At 50.4% G+C, this 17869-nt stretch overlaps 1 protein-coding gene and 1 long non-coding RNA gene across 2 annotated transcripts in view; both read right to left on the bottom strand.

Moving 5' to 3' along the window:
* The window catches only part of RPS6KA2 (ribosomal protein S6 kinase A2), a 215722-nt gene that overhangs the window by 185314 nt on the left and 12539 nt on the right, over positions 1-17869 (bottom strand). The gene's annotated exons all lie outside the window — the stretch shown is intronic.
* Positions 9852-17869, bottom strand: part of LOC129392450 (uncharacterized) — a 16772-nt gene continuing 8754 nt past the window's right edge. The window contains exons 2-3 of the long non-coding RNA XR_008618314.1: positions 10358-12175; positions 9852-10160 (exon numbers count right to left, since the gene is read on the bottom strand). This is a non-coding gene — a long non-coding RNA (uncharacterized lncRNA). The remainder of the gene's footprint in view (positions 10161-10357; positions 12176-17869) is intronic.

Here is a 17869-nt window from a genome sequence, read left to right as displayed (position 1 = left end):
TATACTTTTTAGGAAGAAGGTCAAGTCCCTTAGGTGAACCCACAAGGTGCCCACATACCTGTTCAACCTCCTTCCTTGCTTCTCAACGACAGGAACTCTTTACTACAGTGGTTCTGACTTACTTTAAATCACCCAAACAGAGTGCTTCTGTTATTTTTTTAAAAATAGAATCTTCATTTGTCCAATTTCCTCTGATCCTTCAAGAATTCATTTAGAACCACCTCCTTTGGGAAACTTTCCTACACACACACGCACGCGCACACACACACACGTGTGCACACACTGATACAGACCCCCACACTGCCCCGCCCGATTTTCACGCCCTTCCCTGTGCACCTACGCCGTAATGTACACATCTGCACCGCACACTTTACAACCGCCATGAGAGCTCATCTGCCTTTGTACCTGTGGCTGGACAAACAGCCAAGAGAGTGGAGGCTGTGTCCCAGCTGACAAGAAGGCAACTGGGACCCGAGGGACATGTAACAGACGTTCCTTGATTGAATGAATAAGTGAATCCAGGTATCTGTGAACCAGTGATTCTCACTCGGGGCCTCACCGTTGGAGCATTTTCATCTATCACCTTTACACAGCTAATTTCTAACCCTTTATTTCCAGCTCCGACAGCTCTCGATGGCTCCGATCTCATATTTATAAGCGTCTGCTGGATGGCTCCATCCGGATGCTCCGATCTGTGTTTGTAAGATTTACTCCCACACCTGCATCTCCTCCAAGGCCCTTACCTTCATAACGGCATCGCCGGTCTCCCGCCCACTCGGCTCTCGGGCTCGGAAGGAGGGTGCCTGGCGCGAGCGGCGCTTTGACCCTTCCCTCTGCACTACCCCTTCGGCGTTCCATCAACGGCCAGGCCCCGCGGAATTCACCTGTGCGGCGTCTCCAAGACTCGCTTGCCCGTCGAGCGCCTCTGCCCCCGGGTCTAGGCTCCCCTCGCCGACCCCCTTCCTCCACTTCAGTCCAGCTCACACATCACTAACAGACTCGTGCCTCGACGCTGCTCAGCCCTCAACCTCCCCTGCTGAGAGTGACAGGTTAGCGTTTTTTGATAAGTTAGCAATACAGTATGTTTCCATGAAAAGGTGTACATCCTTTTTTTATTTAGACATAGAGTTACTGCACACTTAAGAGACTACAGTGTAGTGTAAACAAACTTTTATAAGCACTAGGAAACCACTGGCTTTATCGTGATTTTCGCGTTATTGCGGTGCCTGGACCCGAACCCGCAGCGTCTCCGAGGCCTGCCTGTATCTGCCCTTGTGTGACCCTTCCTGTTAAATCATACGCTCCCTACGGGCAGGGACTTACTTTAGTCCACGCGGCCTCCACTTTGAGGACAACATCTTGCGCGTGGCAGGTGTTCGGTAAGGGGTTAGGGTTTGGGGCTGGACTGCAGACGCTGGGGGGGCCGAAGCCGGAGGATGCCCCGCGCCTCGTCAGGCACGCGGGCTTGTGCGCAGCTGAAGCGGGGACCACGGCGACGTCCCCCATGACTGGCGCTACCGGAGGCACAGGGCTGTCTGGAGCCTTGTCCTTCCGCCACCTTTCACAGCAACGGGCTCCTAGCGCGGAATCTGGAATCGTGTGTCAGACCTCAGTTGACAGGTAGTGGTCACCGTGAGGGTAGAAAGATGGCGGTCTTTCTGTAAACTATTCTCATTTAAAAAGTCGTTGTTGGGCTTCCCCGGTGGCGCAGTGGATGGGAGTCCGCCTGCCGATGCAGGGGACGCGGGTTCGCGCCCCGGTCCGGGAAGATCCCACGTGCCGCGGAGCGGCCGGGCCCGTGAGCCGTGGCCGCCGGGCCTGCGCGTCCGGAGCCCGTGCTCCGCAACGGGAGAGGCCGCAACGGTGAGAGGCCCGCGTACCGCAAAAAAAAATAATAATAAAAAAATAAATAAATAAAAAATAATAAAAAGTCGTTGTTGCCCTTCAAAGAACAAAGGCCTCAAGGCCGAACTGTCAGTCGGGGTAACATGATGGGCTCTTGTCCCTTAAAAGCAGAGATTTATATTCACGAGGAAGGTTCCCTCAGCATCGTGCTCATTTGTCTTGGTGGGAATTACCATCTCCTTACACCCCAAGCTGCCGAGCCAGATTCCCTTTCTCCCCCTGTGGGAATGAGACTAGCCCTCCTGGGCTTTCTATTCTGGGGTCCTCGCGGGAAGTCCTGCATCACTGCATTCTTACTCACAGACGCTGAAACAATACGACATCCAAACTGCAGCAGGCACCAGGAGAGACCGACAAGAGAGGAGAATCTCCTGCCGCCCAGGGGCACAGCGAGTGGGGGTCCCTTTTTATCGTCCTCTTTCCACTATCATCACTTTAGCGTCAAGAAATGATGACCTTTCTTCACGCCCGTGTCCTGTGTGCACCGCAGCTTGCCTCAGACGCGACGTCCTGAAGCATCACTATTCCTGTGATGCTGGGTGCAAAGGTAAGCTGACTCAGGCGTGTCAGCGTAGGCGACGTTCCACGGGTCGGAAGAATTGAATTGGTTGGCTTCAAACTCGCCAGTTCCCTCTCTCTCTCCCTCCCTCCTTCTCTTTCTCTCTCCCTGATGTCTCAGCTGAAATTCTAAGTGGTGTCGACCCTCAGACCCCTCTGTAGAAAGGTGCCCCCCGGGACCTCGGACAGGACTGCAAGACTCATCCACGCTGGGCAGCTTCTCAGGTTGAGGAGGGGTGGAAGCTGGGGATGCTCAGGTCGCTTTGGGTCTAGACCCTGGACAGGCCATTTTGATTGTTTGTTTCCGGCACCTTAGACCACGTCCCCTGGATGGCTCCGTGCAAAGGTCCCCTGAGGCGACCCCATTACAGAGCCTCACCCAGCACCCCCTCTGAGAGCTGGGGACCCCTGCCCAGCAGCAAACACCAGTGCTTTGCTCACGAGCACAGTTTCGGTTGGAACCCCGAGCTCTCAACTTCACTCTGGTCCCTTCTCTGTGGTCCTTCGTATCTCATAGTTACATCTTAATATTATAATTTTTTTTTGGTGAAAAGCAGAACATATCTTCTTATAATCGACCATCTGCAACCATTTGTGCAGCTCAGCAAGTACAGAAAAGTGCTGTATCGCGTGGGCAGAGATTCAAAGATTTTTTTTTAACCAGATTATGCAATTACCTCAATGCACAGCATTATGTAAGTGCACCTGAAAAACAGCCCGTTACCAGGAGTAAAACTAGAGATGTGCAGTTGATTCACTTCTGTTGCATTTCTCAACCTTGCAAAGGATTTGTGATACCCACTAGGCTATTTCCTTGCATAGCAAGAACATTTTCTCAATAGGAGACAACCCTTCACAGGATGACAAAGGAAACCCAAGGAAAAGGATGACTGCTTTTATCTCAAGGAAGGGAGAAAAAATGTCCCTGAAGCACTTTATGCTGTCACTTTGAAATACTGGTGACAGCGATCAAATATGCCACCAGTTACTAGGCTTGCTTAGAAGCCATAGAGATGCCAACGACCCTCACGCGGGATTCTTGAATATTCTGTCTAACTCACCGGCGAGGGACGACAGTGACATTCGGGTAGTGATGTGTGTATGCTTAAGAGGCGTGGAGACAGGGACTTCCCTGGTGGTCCGCTGGTAAAGAATCCACCTTACAATGACGGGGACGCGGGTTCGATCCCTGGTCAGGGAACTAAGATCCCACATGCCGCGGGGCAACTAAGCCCAGGTGCCACGACTACTGAGCTCGCGCACCTCAACTAGAGAGCCCGCGTGCCGCGAACTACAGAGCCCGCGTGCCCCGGAGCCCGCGTGTCTCAACTAGAGACGTGAAAACCTGCACGCCACAACTAGAGAGAAGCCCACACGCCACAATGAAAGATCCCGCATGCCTCAACGAAGATCCCGCATGCCTCAACTAAGACCCGACGCAGCCAAAAATAAGTAAAATAAATAAATAGCAAATAAATCTTAAAAAAAAAAAAGAGGCATGGATACAGCACACTGCCAGCTGAATATTCAGTTGAATGCATCCTGAGAGCTTTTTCCCTGGGCCCATTTGGAAAGTGCTCTCTCCCGAGGAATCCACGTGTGAGCTGTTGCTCTGTATTATCTCAGGCGCCCACGTCACCGTGGGCCAGACCAGTCCCTCTCTGTTCTGCCCCAAATGCTGCCAGTGTACAGACTTGGGGGGCAGGAGGCCTTTTGAACGTGCGTTCTCATTACTGCTACACTTTCACTAGACCTTCGTCTATTTCTGCTATTGGGTTCTCAAAACCACTGACGCTAAAAGAATTTGAGAACGGGAGAGAAGGTTAAAATAGAGGCTATAGGAGAATATTGCCCTTTGCACATCTTCACCACACGGAAAGTAGGAGTCGGAGGGCTAGCGCTGCAGATTTGCCTCAGAAAGAGGAAACACCTGAAAATTACACGTGGCAAAGGCCATTTGGGGGTATTACACCCTCTCACCTCCATTTGCTATTTTTAAAAAAAGCCTTGACAGAAACTTATTATTATGTGCATTTTACGTTCCGACTCTCTTCCCAACTTCAAACAGCTGACATAGCTAAACGAACTTTTCTTGGGAAATTCACACCGACTGGGTTTACTCGAAGGGTGCTTGAAAGCACTCGTCTTCAACATACAAGAAGTTCGTCTGCTTCCCTTTAAATGTCACCAGACGAAGTTTAACTCTTCACTTTGTGATCTTTGAGGAACTTAGCCAAAGACACAGGGAGATGGCTTTCAGGTGATGCGACCGTGAACCCAACACCACTTCCTGACTGAACCAAATTATTTCCTCTCTTTGCTCCTAAGGAGCCGCTCTACCTCCTTGATAAACAGCCCGCCCCCGTGGCAGAAGGTGACATCATCCGATGCTGCTCGAAGCACCTCGCTGCTCAAACCCCAGAGCGGCTGCTCGGCTTGGCTTGGGGTCAGAGCATGTCCAGAGGCTTGGAAGGCCTGCTGGTCCCTGGGAGCTGCTCTGGGGTCTTCAAGCCCCCTGTCTTGGTCAGTGTAGACTCAGGGACGCTCTCTTTAATTAAACAGGCAGGCGCCGTATTTAAATTCTCCCTGCCGTCAACCACACCAAGCACACGTGGAACGCCATGCCCCCGGCTGCACCGGCCTCTCGGCCTCTGTCGCGCTCAGTCCCCGCGAGCTGCACATCGGGACGCGGGGGGTCTGTTCCCCAGGGCAGCCCTGAACCCCGGGACCTGCCACGGGGTGGTTCGCTGTGCCACTCTTTTCTCCTGAGTCTTTTTTGAGGAGGTAGATCATTCCCATCCAACCACCAGGCTCAGTCTTGGTCTGAGCTCCAGTCAAGCTGGGCCCCTCTGTTCGCGAATCAGGCAAGAAGACAGAATCTACATTGTCATCAGCGTTTAGAAAGGCTCGTAAGCCCTTGCGCAAACCATCTTCTCTCCCTAGAAAAGCACAGATGTTTCCCTGGATTTCCTACTAATAACCAGGAGGGCAGAGTGTAGAGGAACCCGACCTGGCACAGATTTCCTATGACCTGATGAAAATAGCTAGTGGCATTTTATTTGTGACCCTTGGTTCATTTTATGAACTCAACAGATACTAATAACCAGGAGGGCAGAGTGTAGAGGAACCCGACCTGGCACAGATTTCCTATGACCTGATGAAAATAGCTAGTGGCATTTTATTTGTGACCCTTGGTTCATTTTATGAACTCAACAGATGGAAAAGAGAAAGGAATGATAACTGACATTAGGTCTAAGAAGTGCTGTGCAACTCTAAGTAGGGGCTTCCTCGTTTATAATAAGAACAGAAATAAATGGAGTGGGGCTTCCCTGGTGGCGCCGTGGTTGCGCGTCCGCCTGCCGATGCAGGGGACGCGGGTTCGCGCCCCGGTCCGGGAGGATCCCACGTGCCGCGGAGCGGCTGGGCCCGTGAGCCGTGGCCGCTGCGCCTGCGCGTCCAGAGCCTGTGCTCCGCAACGGGAGGGGCCACAACAGTGAGAGGCCCGCGTACCGAAAAAAAAAAAAAGAAAAGAAAAAAAAAAGAAAGAAACAGAGTGGCACCGAATAGAAACACATTTTCAAATGCTTACTACTGTGGGTTGCAGTGCTTTGCCGGAGTCCTGAATAGTCTCAAGTGCGTCACCAGGCCCTCTCTCCCAGCACTCACTGCGATGCTGAGCTGAGCCCTCGCATGAAAAGTAGCTACTGTGAGACGAGGGAAGACGAGTGCGATCTAAGAGCAGGTTGTCTTCTTAGCTGCACTGAATTATTCTTCAACTATGCTGGTCAAGTTTTCAAAAACACTTCCCCACACTCCGGGGTAAAAGATTCTCGATGTCCTCCATTTAATAAGTGTTTGCCTCTAAACTATTGAAAGAAAAAAGAGTAAATGATAGAAAACAAAGCAGCCACTGCTGCACGTCACTCTTCTGAAAATTAGATATTTTTCTGCAGATAATATTACAGAGCCACAATAAAGATAATTAAATGCTTTCCATCAAGTATTGAACGTGGAACCAGCGACCTTACTGGCTGTATTGGGTATGAAAGGGCTTAGGTCCCGTCTGTGAGCTCCGTGAATTACAGCAGGCCTTCGCACAGACACAGACCTTCTCGCAGACACAGGAGGTGGGGAAGAGGTGTGGGCGGTGAGGCTGAGGTTACGGTGGGGTTGTGCCGCGTTCTGCATTTATGATCTCAGGCAGCTTGTCACTCTCAGCCTTTAATCCTCTGTAAAGTCAGCGTGTTTTACTGGATGATCTCACAGATAATTTCCAGCACGTTATGATCAAAGAATCTCATTTTCTTAAGGAAGAGGAAAGGACTGGGAATTTGTGAAATACAGTCCATCAGGATGTCTCCCTGATAGAGCTTCTTTTTCCACGTGGCATTTCCTTTCCACGTCACCCAGAGCCACGTGGCAGGGGTGGGGGTGGGTAATCAGCCTCCGAGACGGTGAAGAGCTGCTGTGGACCCCGAGACCGCAGGGGCCTCAGAGGCCTAAGGGATGCACCACACCTCCTGCTCTGCATCTTGTCACCCTGCGACCTGGATGCGACCTGGCTGCGACCTGGCTGTGACCTGGCTGTGACCTGGCTGCGACCTGGCTGTGACCTGGCTCTGACCTGGCTGTGACCCGCTAGACCAAGGAACGCAATGGAGCCAACTCCCTCCATGGCCATCGGCCTGCAGGGGTAGCCAGCTTAGGACTAGAAAGGGAGTCCCCAGGAGCTGAGAAATCCAGTGCTGACATCACTGTTTCCCCCCAGAGTTTTATTAGATGTCATTTACAACGCTTTTTTGTTCTTCAAGGCCTGTTAGTCTGCCACCGCATTTTTTCTTTTTCTCTAACTTTTTATTTTTGAAAAACTGCAAACCTACAGAAGGAGTACAGTAGTCCTGCACACCTTTCATCTAAATGCACCAATTGGTGCACATTTCGCCACATTTACTGTTTTTCTCTCATTCATATGCATATAACTATTTCTACACGTTTTCACTAGGTGCTTTTGCAAGCAAACTGTAGCTAGCATGACACTCCATGCCTAAAATGCTTCAGCACGCATCTCCGAACAAACGCGACACGATCACCGTCGTTAACACGGCCTAGAGAGTTAGCACATGTACAATGTTATTTATTTCTCCAATTTGTCCAATTTTCCCCCAAATACCCTTAAAACGGCTGATTTTGCTCCATCCAAGATCCAGCCAAGGATCAAGTTTTACATTCAGTTGTCACGCCTGCGTAGTACTCTTTGATCTACGGGAGTGTCCCCTATTTGTGTTTGCTTTTGTGACATTTACATTTGTGACAAGAGCCCCAGGTAGTTGTCCTGGGGGATGCTTCACAGCCTGGACTCTGCTTCCTTGTTTCTTCTTGATTAGAGGTAAAGACAGAATATTTGCAGGAGGAGTGCAGGCAACCAGAGCACCTGGCATTGCATCGTCTCCGGAGGCCCGGGAAGCCACGTGACCATCTCTGAGTTACCACGTTCCGTCTGGTGATCCTCTTTGTAAAGATGGCATTTCCCTTTGTGACGGATGGGCACGACAGAGAGTGTGTGATAGATAGTTCAGATTTTGTAACCTGTGCCCCAACCAACCTTCCCCAACGGTCTTACCATCTTGAAGGAGAAATGTAAAGGAAATTGCCAGAAAAAATAATGATCTTTTGCCCCTCTCTCTCCGTATTATTTACTAAATCCCCCAAGAAAACTGGAGCAAGATACATTCGGTTTGTTGGGCAAAGTCTCAGCAGTTGGATTACAATGCGTGGTTTCTAATGGATGCTCTCGGGGGTGCGTTCTAAACCTTCCCCCTCAATATAGTTATGCATTTACACGAATAAGCCAACTCTGGTCAATGCACCCTCCTCCCGATCTTGTGGCCAAAGGTTCTAATAACGAGGAAGGAGAAGACAGGACGGTTACCAGAACGCCTGCACGTACAGCGTCCCGCTGGGCACCTCGGGAACATCCAACCTCCTCCCCATCGTGACCAAGGAGAACGCACATCCCCGTCCTCCCGATGAAGACACTGAGAATCAGCAAAGTTAGCTCCTTGTGCAAGAACGCGCGGCTGGAGAGGCGTGAAGCTGGGGTTCGAAGGCACCTGCATTGAGAGTAGTACCATCTAGGTTTCTCCTTTACGTTCTTCCTGTTCCTTAGCAGCACCTGGCTCATTACACACCTCTGTTTATTGCTTCATTTTCTGGTTCTCCCGATTAGAAGGCAAGCTCCCTGCTGAGGGAGACTTGGCCTGTTCCTTCCGCTGGCCCTCCCAGCACTCAGAAGAGGGCCTGGCGTGGCAAAGGCCAGCAGCACATACGTGCTGAGGCCATGAATGAGTCAGGCGGTCCTGTCTCTGGAGCCCAACGCTCTCCCGCCTGCAGACCTGGCACGGCTAAGAAAGAAGGCCTTTTCCTGTGTGATGTGAACCGAAACTGGAAGCTAGCACCATGACTTCCCTGTGCTCCCGGAGGCCCTGCTGGGCGGGGTGAGCAAGGGGCGAGTCCAGGGACACGAGGATGGGGAGTGTGGGGCGCCGGCAGGCGGGGCGAGAGCTCGGCTCTCACGGGGAGGGAGACGGGGGAGGGGCAGCTCCAGCCGGAGTCGCCCAGGGGCCTCGGCCGTCACGGTGAAAGCAGTCCACAGCCGAGCTGTCCAATCAGGAGCCACCTGCCGCATGAGGCTCCTTAGCTTCAAATTAACTAAAATTAAATACAATTTAAAGCTGCGCTCCATTAAAGGAAAAACGGATAAAAATCCAAGTCAAGTCTGCAGTTTAGTCAATAATAATAACATACCAATGTTGGTTTCTCAGTTTTGACAATCGTACTGTGGCCATGCCATGTAAGATGTTAATAGGGAAACTGAGTGAGGAACATACAAGGACCCTCTATCTTAGCAACTTTTCTGTAAATCTAGAAGTACTTGAACAAAACAAAACGAAATGTAGTTTCTTAGTCACACTGGCCACATTTGCAGAACATTTCCGTCATCACAGGAAGTCCTAGGGTTCAGCGTCTGTCTATGAGCAAGAAAGGGCGGGAACTCCCGCCACAGCCCAGGGACCAGGGCAGCAGGGGTGCTAAATGCTGTCACATCTCGAAGCACAAGACCATTCAGCCTACAAATTCTGTGTTCAGATATACAAGCGGGTGTGCTCGGCCTCCAAAAGCCAGCTTGAAAGGTATCCAGCTTCCGGGGGTCACAGGCAGCCTACACAGGCACCCTGGAGAGGCCACGCCCCCCGAGTCCTCCACCACCACCCCCCTCCACGCCCCCTTGCGCCTTTGTTTCTTCCCAGGACTCAGCAGAGGCTGTCTCACCTGACCAGTCACTACCAGTAATGTATCAGGAAATGCGAAGTTTTGGTTAAAATAAAGGAAACTATGAAAAAAACGAGATCAACTCCCCAAACGCTCTGTTTGAACATAAAACACATGTATTTATTCGCCAAATGTTTTAGGTAGGCTTCTTTGAATGTGGGTCCATTTTCTTCTTTGGCTAAACCATAGCCCCGCATACTGGGCTGTAGCAGGCTCTTTGCAGTTGCAAGCCATTCAGACTGACATAAGTCATAACAACTTCCTTACTCCCGTATCGAGGGCTCCAAGGGTTAAGGCCAGTTAATGCCAGCTCCTTCCCGCTCTCCCCGGCAATCTACAAGGTCAGCCCGATGCGAAGCGCGTCTCTCCTGAGGGTCATGAGCAAGGGCTTATGAAGCAGGGCTCCATCCCTTTAGCTGGAAAGTGAGAACCCGCCCCCATTATGGAATCCTACACTTCATCTCTTCGGAGATGCTACCCATTCTAAAATGCATTCCATTTTCAGTAGTATTAACATGTAAAAAAAGGTACATCTCAGCACCAATGAGATAGGAGGAAATTTTACCCTTGGTTTAATTGGCCAGTTCAGGTCACAGGCTCACCCCAGACCAACAGCGCTGTAAGAGAATGTCAGGTGCCGGTTAGATGCCGCCTGCCCCAGGGAGTAGGGCTCAGTGCGGTGGGCTGCGCACCCCTTCCTGGGCTGAGATGAAGTCTGTCCCGAAACACGTGGGTGTAGAGGTGAGGGGAGAACACCTGAACAAAAGCAGCGTCCTGGGAAGAAGAGAGGGGGAAGCTGGTGTGAGCGGTCACCAGTGGTTTCCAGCACCCCACGATTTCCAGGTGTGAATTCTCAAGGTAGAAGAATAGGGGAGAATTTAAAGTAACTTTGCAAAGCATCCCAAGGGCAGACTCCCTCTGAAAAACTGTAACTCTCCTCCCCAAATGTTCGCAAGTATCTCACCCAGTGCTTTTCAGTAGCAGTTCTCATTCGTGTTCGTATAGGTTGACTGTTTCCAAAGTATTCAATTTACCTTCCGTAGATATTGGCTTTCTTTTCTCCACACTCAAGGCTCATCTGTTGGTAGTAATTGATTATCATACCTCATGAACCTCAGGTAACACTGACTGCAAGGGGCACTATCATTTACACCCCACCCAGGACGCAAACACGCTGCGCGCTCGATGTGACACGGCGTGATTGTACGAAGCATCAGATTTCGGTGACGGTGTTCACTCCTAGAGTAAACGATGCCACGTGCACAGAGCAGTGCGGCCAGGTTAGGGAACCAGTACAGGTGGCTCTTGGAGAGCTTGTCACTTCACTGGTGGAGCTGAGCCACACCGACCTGCTGGAGGATTCCGCCCTGGCCACGGCCATGGCTGTGCAGCCCAGGGGTGTGGGCTGCATGCTCTGCACATGGGACGGGGCTGAGAGCAGGTTAGGCTGGTGGGCGGGTGATGGGAGGTCGGACAAGAGAGATCCTATTTGTTACTAACTTCACAAAAGTTAGCAAATAAAAAATTAAAAGTATCCAAAAGATCCATATTCCTTGTTATAATTCGAAATAGCTCACAGCTGTGAAAATCCTGCTTGCTACTCAAGGTCGGCAAGAATGCAGAGCAACGGGCTGGCAAGAGAGTAAACCGGCGTGACCAGTTTGGAGAGCACCCATCTGGGAAGGCTTCAGGTCTTCACGCCCCGGGGCTCAGGATTGCAGACCTCAGCCGCCGTATAGAATGTAGCACCTGAGCGCTCAGAGACACGCCCAGGAAGTCGCCTCGCGCTGGAAATGACCCGTCTGTCGTGGTGGAAGGAACACGCACACTGAGGCAAAGCAGGCAGCAGGGCATCTCCAACGAGAGATCAGGGAGCTGCAACCACACGCAGCGACACGGAGACTCTTCGCGAAGGTAAGGACGAGCGAGAGAAGAGAGACGCAAAACAGAGGGCGAAGATGGCTTCTGTTTACGTGAACTTCAAAAACAGGGGAAGCACACTTCTTGCTCAGGACACGCTGCGGGGGTAAAACTATGAGGAAACAGCGCTCAGGGCGTCTGTGTCCTCTGGAAGGGGAGGAGGGCTGGCTGGCCTGAGTGGGGTGTCTTGTCATTTCTTCAGCCGTATGTTTGTCCTCCAGGCACCCTTCGCGTATGTGAACTGTGTTTCAAACGAACGAGAGACGCTCTTCCTCCCAGCCCAGCTCAGGTGGCTCCTCCGAGGTCTCAGGTGCCGCGAGCCCAGACGGAACTCTGCTGACCGTGTGGGTGCCCACGCCACATGCCTTACACGGTGTGACTCAGACACGGTGCGTGTCCCCTCGTTGTGTGCTTCCCGAATTAGAGACGGCAAGTCGCCTAAAATAGAGCCACTCGCAGGAGGCTGAAGTCAGCAAGCGCATATTGATCAGCACCGAACGGAGCAGTTCGATCAGGGCTTACGTAACCCTTCCTCCGCCCAGCCCCCGGCTCCGCGCTCAGACAAAGATGAGAAGGCAGTACGGTGCGGTGCCTGATTTCCAGGAGCTCTCCACTTAGGCTGAGAGGAAGACAAGCGTTGGCACCCCAAGCTGAAGGCCAGTGCACCAGGATGCCCGTGACAGGCCCACAGAGAGACGTCACCTCCGCCCATCACGGGACTCAGTTCAGCATGGAGCGAGGCAGGACGTGCTGGGGGACGGCCCTGACCCAGAACACAGGCTCTGGCACAGGCTGGAACATTACAGAGCCTCTCAACCCCCTCTGTCCAAGAAGATACAGCCCCTCCCAAGAGCTGGCGACCGACAGCCGATGGCTCGGGTAAATGTCCTGGTAACAGACGGTGCTCAGCCAACAGAGCTGCTCTTGTCAGCATCGGGGTTTGGGGAGACCTTGACCGAAAAAAGAGGACAGGACAGCTGCTCTGTCCTTAGGACCAGGATCTGAGTCACTAACTCCCTCCATGGCCTTGGGCAAGAGTCTTAAGCCTTCCGAGTTTCTGCTTTCTCACCTACAAAATGGCAATAACCCCCTAGTTGGGAGAGGGGATGAGCCAATGAGATAAGACATGGAAGGTGGGCTCGAGGCTAAAAAGCAGCGTCATTGGTCCCTGAGCCCCAGGAGCCACATGGTAAAAGTTAAAATGCCATCACCAGTGGGCAGAAGACCTAAAGGGACATTTCTCCAAAGAAGACATACAGATGGCCCATAGACACATGAAAAGATGCTCATCACCGTTAATTATTAGAGAATTGCAAACTGAAACTACGAAGTACCCCCACACCAGTCAGAAGGGCCATCATGAAAAAGTCTACAAATAACAACTGCTGGAGAGGGTGGGGCGAAAAGGAAACCCTCGTACATTATTAGCGGGAATGTGAATTGGTGCAGCCACTATGGAAAACAGCATGAAGTTTCCTCAAAAAACTAAAAATAGAGTTGCCATATGATCCCGCAATCCCACTCCTGGGTATATATCCAGACAAAACTCTAATTTGAAAAGAGACATGCACCCCAAAGTTCATAGCAGCACTGCTCACAATAGCCAAAACGTGGACGCGACCTAAGTGTCCATCGACAGACGAGTGGACAAAGAAGACGTGGTACATATATACAATGGAGTATTACTCGGCCATTAAAAAGGATGAAATAATGGCATTTGCAGCCACATGGATCTACCTAGAGATGATCATTCTAAGCAAAGTAAGTCAGAAAGCGAAAGACAGATACCTTATGATACCGCTTATATGTGGAATCTAAAATACAGCACAGATGAATGTATCTATGAAACAAAAACAGACTCACAGACCTGGAGAACAGACTTATGGTTGCCAAGGGGGAGAGGGGGTGGGGGAGGGATGGAGTGGGAGTTTGGGGTGAGCAGATGCCAACTATTATATATCGAATGGATAAACAACAAGGTCCTACTGTAAAGCACAGGGAACTATATTCAATATCGTGTGATAAACCATAAGGGAAAAGGATATAAACAAGAATGAATATGTGTGTGTGTGTGTGTATATAACTGAATCACTTGGCTATGCAGAAGAAATTAAACACAACATTGTAAATCAACTATACTTCAATCAAATTTTTAAAAAGTCATCACGGGATATGAAATCCACCACCTGGGCAAGGGTGTCACTTCCAGTTTAAAGAAACAGAACAATGAGTAAGGCTGGGTGACAGGACAAGTGTCCTTGTGTTGGGTAAATGCTAGATGCTAAATAGTTTGTCCCACCGTTGCTGATTTTCTAAAAAAAGAAAACTTTAGGGAAGCTTTAAATAGACACTAGGAGAGACAAATATGTTTTAATGATACAAAACGTAACTTCACCCAATGGTGGCATAGATGAGGCTCGAATATGCATAACCGTAATAGTCCTCATTTCCTGTAACAAAAGACTAAACTCTGGGGAGCTGCAGGAAGGCCGTGTGGAGGTGGCAGCGGAGGACCACACGACGGGAAGCACACACAGAGCCGCATCCTTTCTGACACAGGACGTGCAGCAGGGTGCTGCGGGAGGAACTGGAGAGGGGCAAAGCCTCACATCTAAGCAGGTTTCGTCCCTAAAGGACATGGGGAAAAGCCGGTTTTGAGGCAAGAAGTCGTGCAAATACGTATGAGACGTCTTATGACAGAGAACGGAGACGTAGGTGCAGTTCAGCCAAAGGTGAGCTGGGACGAAGTGACAGTCCTCAGCCAGGGCTGCTTTCTGACTCGAGTATCATTTGTGACAGATAGGGAGCAATGAGGAAGCCTGCCCCGGATTAACCACAGGTGTCAACACTGGGTGTCTACTCTGTGCCCATCACCCTGCTAAGAGCTCACGTAGATTCTCACTAACTTTCCCGACAGCCCGCGGTACACAGGTGACCGAGGCCTCGGGAGTTTAAGCTGAAGACTTGGGACCAGGCTCCATCCGAGCCCCGCCCGGGCAGCATCACACACCCTCTGGCGCTGCAACTCGCGGACTCTTCACGTTATGCTGGCTTCACACGTGACACGCATCAGGGCAGCTCAGCATCCTGGGTCAGAGGCTACTTTAAAATTATGTGCTGAGGGTCTTTTAGACAAAGAGGCCAAACTGCTGAATAAAAGCCATCATCAACCTGAGGGCGCACCCTGACGCCTCAACAGAATCATCCAGGGGCTCCGGGAGCAGAAAACACCAGTAACAGCCAAGAAACCCACCAAAGTGGGGGCCGCCGGGCTTCCCCGTGTGGTTCGGCTGTGGCTTCCACGTGGGCGACCCTGGCCTCCAGCATCTCCAGGGGGCTTTTTGCTGAGCCACGTAAATCCCGGCAACGCAAGACCCTCAACTTCCCTGTCCCCGACGGCAGAGGACAAGACAAGAGAGTAGAAGCCGTGGCTGGAACTTGTCCTTGGGGGCTGGAGTGGACAGACCCCGACCGTGAGTCTCTGGACGTGGACCAGCGGTGTGTTCTTGGAGCCGAGGCTGCGCCCGAGACGGGCAAGCAGCGAGGCTTCGACGCGGGGTAGCTCGGCCGACTCTGCCCCGTTTCCTGTCTGCCCTGTGCAACACGCGTGTCGGCGCGTGACACAGGAGCGCTCGGACAAAGAGGGGGGACGTGCTGGGAAGACGCCTCGTAGCCCTGATGTAACATCCCTGCCGTTTAACCGGATGACTAAATACCCTGGAACGAAGACCACCAAACCTGCCCCCTGACAAGTACCAAGCTCCAGCCCCTCCAGGATCATATCTGCCCCCCAGTGAACTCTCCCATTCATGTGACCATCTGTCCTCCCCTCCTCAGCCCCACCGCACATGACCATAAGGCAACTTCACCGCCAGGGGCCTTCGTGGCACTTACACGGGGACCACGGGGTCATCAACTGAAGACACAAACTGGACAGATGTCTGAAAGGAAGTGCTAACGCGGCAGGAAGAAAAACAAGTTAAACATGCTAAACATATGAAGACAAAAAGTGCCATTTCCCAACGCCAGCCCTATTAATTAAAAATCAAATTTAAAATTACGTCAGATCACTCGTTAAGTCTTTATTTTAAATACTGGTCGAGAAAACTAACTGCACTAAAAATCTCCCCCAGCTGTTCCCCGCTGGCCCTGACAGTCCTAGGACATCTCCCAGTGAGGCCAACCACAGAAAGCTCACCCGCTCTGCAGAAGGACAGAGCTGAGGTTATTCAGGGGTGATGGGTTTACTTCTTTTTCTTCACTACCCTGCAAAGAAAGTATCTGCTTCCAAGTTTTGCTTTCTTCTTTCCTACACGGGGACTAGAGCCATGAATGTGCATCTCACTTCCTGCAAGTGTAGTGGGTTATTAATTCCAGGGACTTGGGCGGAAGGAGGAGGGTGGTTCAGCGCCGCTGGTCCCCGAGGCAGTGATGGCACTGCACCGGGGCGAGTGTCCACACTCAGCGGCCTCACCCTCCAGCCCCTGTCCTGCTGTCCTCTGGCTCCTGCGCCAACCACGTGAGCAGGGATAGCGCCTCCTGGACCCCATCTCCTTAGTGGGAACACGAGGGGATGTTTGCTCTTATCTTAGTGGGTGAATCAAAGGAATCAAGGGAAATTAAGAATATTCAAAAATTAGTCTTATAAACTGGAAAGCACTAGGTAAGTGCAGTGCGTTAATATTTCCCACTAGGAGAACTAAGGAATTTCACTCTCTTAATTCCTTTACAGTACTTATAATGGGTAATTGTTTCATAAATTGGATGGAAACATAATGGCATGTTTTTTAAAGTAAAGAGTCTTACTTACATAAGAGTACTATTATTTTGGTATATTCTCTTCCAATGTGTGGGTGGGAGTCCGCCTGCATCTATCTCACTCTGTGTGCGCACGTGTGTGTGTGTGTGTGTGTGTGTGTCTGCCAGAGAGAAAGAGAGAGATTATTGAACAAATATTTGAGTGTCTGCTTAACACACAAAACAGCATGCTGGGAATATCCTTCCTGGGGGTACAACTAAAATAAACACAATTCCTACCTCAGGAGCATAAATTCTATCTGGAAAAGCAAAAATAATTATTTTCACAATTAATGGTTTAATCACAAAAGGTCAAGTGTTGCAAAGAACAATTTGGGTGACATGAGAGTGTATAATAGGAGAACACCCACCAAACTAAGGCTTTACAGGACCTTCAGTTTTCAAGCTTGATTGTGTAACAGGCATTTCCACAGGCTTTCTAATGGTTTCATCGTAGTATCATGATACGGGGTAGTGCAGTTTGATCATTTCCCCATTGTTATATTTCTTAAGTTAAAAATAATACTGCAAGGAGTATTCTTGAACATAAATCACTAACTAACGTCTTATTTTCTTAGAACATTTTCCTACAAGTTGGAATACTGAGTTAAAAGTCACAACAATTTTGAGGTTAATAATACACATCTCAAGTTGTTTCCCGAAAGCTGAAATCAATTCACGCTCCACGGCAGAGTTAGTTAAACCACATCACTCAAAGAACACCTACGAGTAGTAAGTATTGCCCTTAAAAAAGTGTCAATTCGCAAGGTCAAAAATCGTTCATTGGGACTTCCCTGGCGGTCCAGTGGTTAAGAATCCGCCTTCCAATGCAGGGGACGCGGGTTCAATCCCTGGTCGGGGAACTAAGATCCCACGTAACGTGGGGCAACTAAGCCCACGCACCGCTACTGAGCCCGCGTGCTCTGGAGCCTGCGCGCCACAACTAGAGAAGCCCGCGTGCTGCAACGAAGATCCCACGTGCCACAACTAAGACCTGACCCAGCCAAATAATAAATAAACATTTAAAAAATTGTTTACTATTTTATTTTGCATTTATTTCAGTATTAGTAATGTTTAAAAAACTTGGCGGCTGTATTTTTTTATTTTGTAAAGTATATGCATATCATTGGCCCATTTTTTCCATTGGCAAGTTAGTATTTTCTCACTATTTTCCAAGAGTTCTTTTTTTTTTTTTTTTTTTTTTTTGCGGTACGCGGGCCTCTTTCGTTGCTACACTTAGGCTTTCTCTAGTTGCGGCGAACGGGGGCTACTCTTTGTTGCGGTGCACAGCCTCTAGGCGCGTGGGCTCAGTAGTTGTGGCTCGTGGGCTCTAGAACTCAGGCTCAGTAGTTGTGGCACA

Source organism: Physeter macrocephalus, chromosome 10 (assembly GCF_002837175.3).
Source record: "Physeter macrocephalus isolate SW-GA chromosome 10, ASM283717v5, whole genome shotgun sequence".
Lineage (NCBI taxonomy): Eukaryota > Metazoa > Chordata > Mammalia > Artiodactyla > Physeteridae > Physeter > Physeter macrocephalus.
Note: the sequence above shows the minus strand (reverse complement) of the source record. Positions and strands in the feature narration are given on the sequence as shown.